Consider the following 6,000-nt stretch of genomic DNA (forward strand, 5'->3'; position numbering starts at 1 on the left):
TCTTTGGATACAATACTATTATGCTACATTTTGGATATAACACCATTATGGTCTCTCTGTTTTTCTTTTTCTTTCTTTTCTATTTTCTTTTCTTTTTCTCATTTTTCTTTTCTCTTTCCCTCCTTATTATTTTATTTCATCTTACTTTATTTTATTTTAATATCCTTTTCTTTCTTGTTTGTTTTGTATTTGCTTTTCTTTTTCTTTTCTCATGTTTCACATCTTTCTTAGTTTATTATTGTTAATTGACACCAGCTGTGTTTTTTTACTCGTGGTGGGAGGTATAAAGATTACTCACCTTGCCCTATCGGTTACTCCTTGAAAAAGCGCCATAAGGGGCATGAAACGCGTGGGAGGAGAGTTTTTTCTATTGTTTTATGTTTTTATGTACTTTCAATAAATTGTTTTTCATTTTCCTTTGCTGGTGAGTTTCCCTATTTTTTTTCTTTTTGGAGCAGCTGTTACTTTGATCCTTTTTCTTGTTTTGTTCATTTGCCGATTGAAGAAATGCCAAAAACGAGGCAAAACGGAGGACGCACACTGTTTGGCAGCATCTTTGGAAGCAGCTTGGAAGGAGTCACAGGAAGGTGTTTAATAGTGAGTAAAAGTTACTCCACACCGGGTTTACCGGGGACTTGGGGATTTTTGCTTATAGCTCATTTATTCCCCATAAATGTCCCCTCCTGTTCTCCAGTACCATTATACTTTGACATAGCTGCACAGCATACTCTGTTTATATCTGATTTTTTTGCTCCGTTTATACATGTCAATTTGGTTCTGTAACCATACAGCTTGGCCACCTGGAGCTCATACATAGTTATTTTTCCGTTTTATTAGTACTTGTTCACCCACAGTTATGAGAGCTGATACTACTAGTTGTCTGTACCTATTCACTATTAGATAATTGTATATTTTGGACAATACAGTCTGATTCTATTGTATGATACAACAGTTTGCAATAAATAAGGACTTTCTGGTGATTCTTTCATCACCTTCTTTGTTTGGACTCATGTTATGTGCCTTACCTATATGCTCCAGTTGAATTTATTGATATAATCCAAATTGGTGAGGGGTGTTGTTAAACTGGAGTGCCCGCTGGGATATACCAATTCTCTGTATGGATATCGTTCTCCAGGAGTATGAAGAAAATGTTCAGATAAGCGATGGCGGGAGGTATGAGTATAATGGCTCAACAAGAAGTGCGATTGTCTCCTCCTCATGTACACCGCTGGATACCGCTTTGCCATTGTGTGTGGAAGTGTCGCTCCTGTTAATTTTGAGTGATGTAGATGACACGTCACAGGAGCGGTATACATGAGGAGGCACTCACACTTCTTGTTGAGCCACTGTACTCATACCTCCCACCATCGCTTATCTGAATATTTTCTTCATACTCCTGGAGAATGATAGACATACAGAGTTGGTACATCCCATATTTAATCCTTGATCTTGGTACACTTAGAGTGTTTAATAGAGATTATAGTATCCTATATATGGAGAGGGTTACTGTGAGTATTGCTCTTGTGTATGTCATTCCATTTTTTAACCTTGTAATGTGATGGGATTTTGAGCTGTATATTGGTGTTTATTAAACAGGCAGTGATGTTGATACTAAGAGAGCACACAGGCTGTTAATGTGTTTTCAAAAAGAGCCCTATGGACCCTTATTAGGTTTGCAAACCTTCATTCAGCAAGCCTATTTCTGTGTATAATTAACACTGGTTGTGTGCTGCATGCTGCTAAATATGTATGATCTAAACAGCTGTAGGTTTATAGAGGGGTTACAATCATTGTATATGTAGAAGTGTGTGACCATTTCCATCTGCACTTTACATCTTTTTTATTTTGTTGAATATTTATAATAACAGTAAATGAGAGCATCAATCCTTTGGGAATTTCTATCTCTTTTGTGATTTATGTTGGTTAATGGATTCCTTGATTGTACACCACCTACTGTAAATTGTATAGCTGGGTTTAACAATAGCATTCGTTCTTAGTCTTCATCTTATTAGAACAACTGTCATTTTTGGGTGTACAGTATAATCTGTTCAGAACCAGGTGGGTTTTATTCTCACTAGGAAATCAACTGATAATACCAGGAGAAATATTGATCTTATTCTTTCTTTAGATACTTTTATTAAAGCAGTTTCAGTGCAATATGCAGGTCCCATTGCTAGAGTTCATGCTGTTGGTCGCCTTTTTGACACTTTTCCCCTCTCTAATATAACATGTCAGGGTTGTCTACTCTTGCGTATGCTCTTCGCCCTAGCTATTGAACCTCTTGCAATGAACATCAGAAATAGCCGCAACATTTTTCTGGCCTTAAAGTACACTCCTCGGAGTACAAAATTAGTATATATGCAGATGATGTACTGCTTACACTCACTTCTCCCCAAATTTTCCGACCAAATCTGGACATTCTTGTAAAAAGGTTCAGTGCAATTTCTGAATTTAAAGTAAACACCTCTATGCCAAAGGCTATGGTCACTGGTATCCCAAACAAATTAAACTCCTTAAAACCAAATTTTCATATAATAGTCAGGGTATGTCCATTAAGGAGTATTAAAATGACTAAAAATCCGGCTTTCTTATTTAAATTAAACTATCTCCCCCTTTTTAATTCTCCCTATAAAGACATATAGGCTTATTCTAATAGCTTTGATATAATCACTACCAATCGAACGATTTGGCATGACCCTACCTCACGGACTGACATTTGTGCTAGCACGGTATTTAGAAACAATTATCGCAAGACAGAAACCGCTAGGAAAATGCTAATACCGCTCAGGATAGCAGTGTCCTTATCTCAGCCTTTTCTAAGTTCTGCTCATGCGATCTGCCTGCTATTCTATAAGATCTGCACAGAGATAGAGCTGCATCTCCCTGCACAGCTCTTAAAGGCGATCGCATTGTTTTAATTAAAATGTTAATAACACAGGATTGAAGCAGGGGGTTTCCGGAGCTGTACCGCATTAATTTCAGCTTTGGAGACCCCCTGCTTCCTGAGTTACAGGCCCCGGTATGGGGTTCCTGTATCTCCGCAATGTTTAAATCTCCCAGTCATCCGCGGGACATCTAAACAATGCAGGGAGGTACCAGCACCCCATACCAGGGCCTGTAACTTGGGAAGTAGGCCCCCCAGAGGCTGAAATGAATGTGGTTCAGCTCAAGAGACCCCCTGCTACAATACTCTGTTATTAAGATAAAAACAGCTTCATTACATTAGCAGCTAGCCGCTAAGGTAATGAAGGGGTTAAGCCAGAGTATCTAGTTTCTGGAGGGGGAAGTTCCCCAGAGTGGGTGGTTAGGCCTACTGGGAAGGTTGCGGGAGGAGTTTACCCCTTCACTACCATAGCGGTGGTAACCGCTGTGCTAACGAAGGGGTTAACCCCCTCCAGCTACCAACCCGAGAGACCTAACCACCCACCCTGGGGCAACTACCCCTTCACCCACCCCTCTACCCCCAAGAAACTGGGCACTGGTATTTAACCCCATCACCTTAGCGGTTAGCTGCTAAGGTAATGAAGCTGCCTGTAAATCTATTTTTATTACATAGGATTGAACAGGGGGACCCTGAGCTGGTATTAATGCGAAGCAGCTCCGGAGAGTCCCGACTTCAATCAGATGCCTTAAAAATAATTTTTTTTTCTAAGCCACATCGCGAGGTAGCGAGATGAGAACCTGCGAGTTGCAGGCGCAATGTGCTTATCGAAGCTATCTGAATGTGGGATATCTCAAGAAATGCGAGCATTTTTCTAGCTCCCGCATGGTTTGTCTGTGCGGGAGTGCTAACTGATTAGGGAGAAGCACTTCTCGAGCGAGTTTGGCAAGTTATTGAAGCTTTGTGAATAGCTACACTTGCCATCCCATTCGTGAAGTGCCCAATATGCTCGATGAGTCACTTATCGAACCTTCTAGAATAGGCCCCATAACCTCCTGGGGCAAATATGAAGTGTCTTGGCTAGGTCACATAGTTGTGATTAAAATGAACATCCTTCCTCAACTTCTACACTTTTTTTAGACACTCCCAATTTCAATTTCTCAGAGAGAATTAAACAAGTTCCAGAGTAAAATAAATCATTTTGTTTGAATGGGGATTAAAACAAGGATATCAAAAGACCTTGGATGTTGTAGTTCTCCTTGGCGCAAGGTTGTCCTGAATATTGGTGGTCTGAAGATGGAAAATTCCTTTTCAGACTGTAGACGATAGATTGAAGTATCATCTAATTAATTAATCCTCACATACATATGAGAAAAAAAGACAAAAAAGATAAAAACATAGCGTAAGATGTACAATACAGATATGACTTCCAATAACTTTCTGATCAACACTAACAATTTGAGCGTCTTTAAACCAGCATGTAGAAATATATTCTTAGTGGTTTCGCTATCTCAACATTCTTTGATTAGAACACTGCAGCTTGGCTAACTTGCGTGCAGAACCACTCCCCACATAGGCAAAATGAAACAGTATATAGTGTAATGCGTTTCTAAATGTAATAAACAACAATAAACAGGTATCACACTCACGGATTTCTCATTCTTTTATGCACTTTAGATTATAAAACTGCACACCGCAGTGTACAAGGTTGAGTCCCCTGGTGAGTCTCGTCACGTACGGCTGGCGTTCTCTCTCCATCTTTCCTTACTTGTGGTGGGGCGCTGTGTCCCTCTCCAGCTTCCAGCTGACGTCATGGGGTCTCTATGGAAACTCAGGGCTTGTAGTGTTTTGGCAGACATCCAAAGTAATGATTTCAAAAGACCAGTCCCACAGGGTGGTCTAGCCCTACCTAATCTTGTACTGTATACTACTATTCTACGACACAAATTTTACAATTTGTTTCACGGCACAGTCCCCAAGGCTCTAAACAATGGGTTGATATTGAAAACTTGCAAGCCTCACTCCTTTCCACAAAACAAACTGCTGTGGATTCAGAAACTTGCCGGGCCTAGCGATATATTCAATACCCCCACTAGTAATAACTCTCTCTGCATATGGGACAGCTGGACTGAAAAAAAGAATATTGCATATTTTTAGATGTTAAAAATCTAATTTTTACCTAAAGCACTTTGATGTCTCCTGGCCTATGGGCCTTATTCTACAGTATGTAGTGTGATATTTACTATAATGAATTTAATAGGGGCTTTCCTTGTGGTAGCGCCAGATTGGCACTATCGTACTTTATAGAATAAGCCCAATATTTTTGTGGAAATATTGGTATAGCATATCATGATGTAATATAGCCTAAAGCCTTTTATGCCAAAACAGCCAATAACATGGATTATTTACTGTATGTATATATTTTGTTCACGTAAAGCAAATTTGATGTTTAGTCCTGCATTCTATCAATCTTAGTCAAGGGTTTTTAATGTATAATCTAGATGTATATATGTGTGTGGATATGCACAATTTGTTTGTCATGTGTATTATGCTGTCAGGGCACCTAAATCACTTCCTTTCTTGTCACTGCGTCTTCAGAGAGCAACCTTCGAGACACGAAAGTATTAAAAACAACCAAATAACTTACAATGAATTGTAAATCAAGTAATTCATCATGGTCCATGTAGTACAGGTCTTATTCTTTCAGTTAAAACTGAAACTGCTAAAACATTACTAGATTTTTTTAAAGCAGTAACAAAGATTTTCATATAAGCCCATTGTAAGCTGGTGGTAGGGAGAGAAATCAGGGAAGCCACAGGAACAATAGTTGTAGTTTAAACAAGCTGCAGAGACCTGTAAGACATAGACAAAAGCACAAAGCTGAAAAACAGGCCACGGTGGAATTCCCTGGGTTCTATTATGCTACCAAAACAATCCTCACTTACAGAGTGGATTTGCATTTCTAATAGAGTTCAGGCTCTGTTTGTGAAAGGTTTTCACTAGGCCTGACCCCATCTCTCAAGATCACATTGATACTCAGTGCCTTGCCTCTCTCCTGCCTTGCACCACAGAGAGCAGTATCATGGGAAAATGCACCAACTTAAAAGAAAGCAAAGCAA

Source organism: Ascaphus truei, chromosome 3 (assembly GCF_040206685.1).
Source record: "Ascaphus truei isolate aAscTru1 chromosome 3, aAscTru1.hap1, whole genome shotgun sequence".
Lineage (NCBI taxonomy): Eukaryota > Metazoa > Chordata > Amphibia > Anura > Ascaphidae > Ascaphus > Ascaphus truei.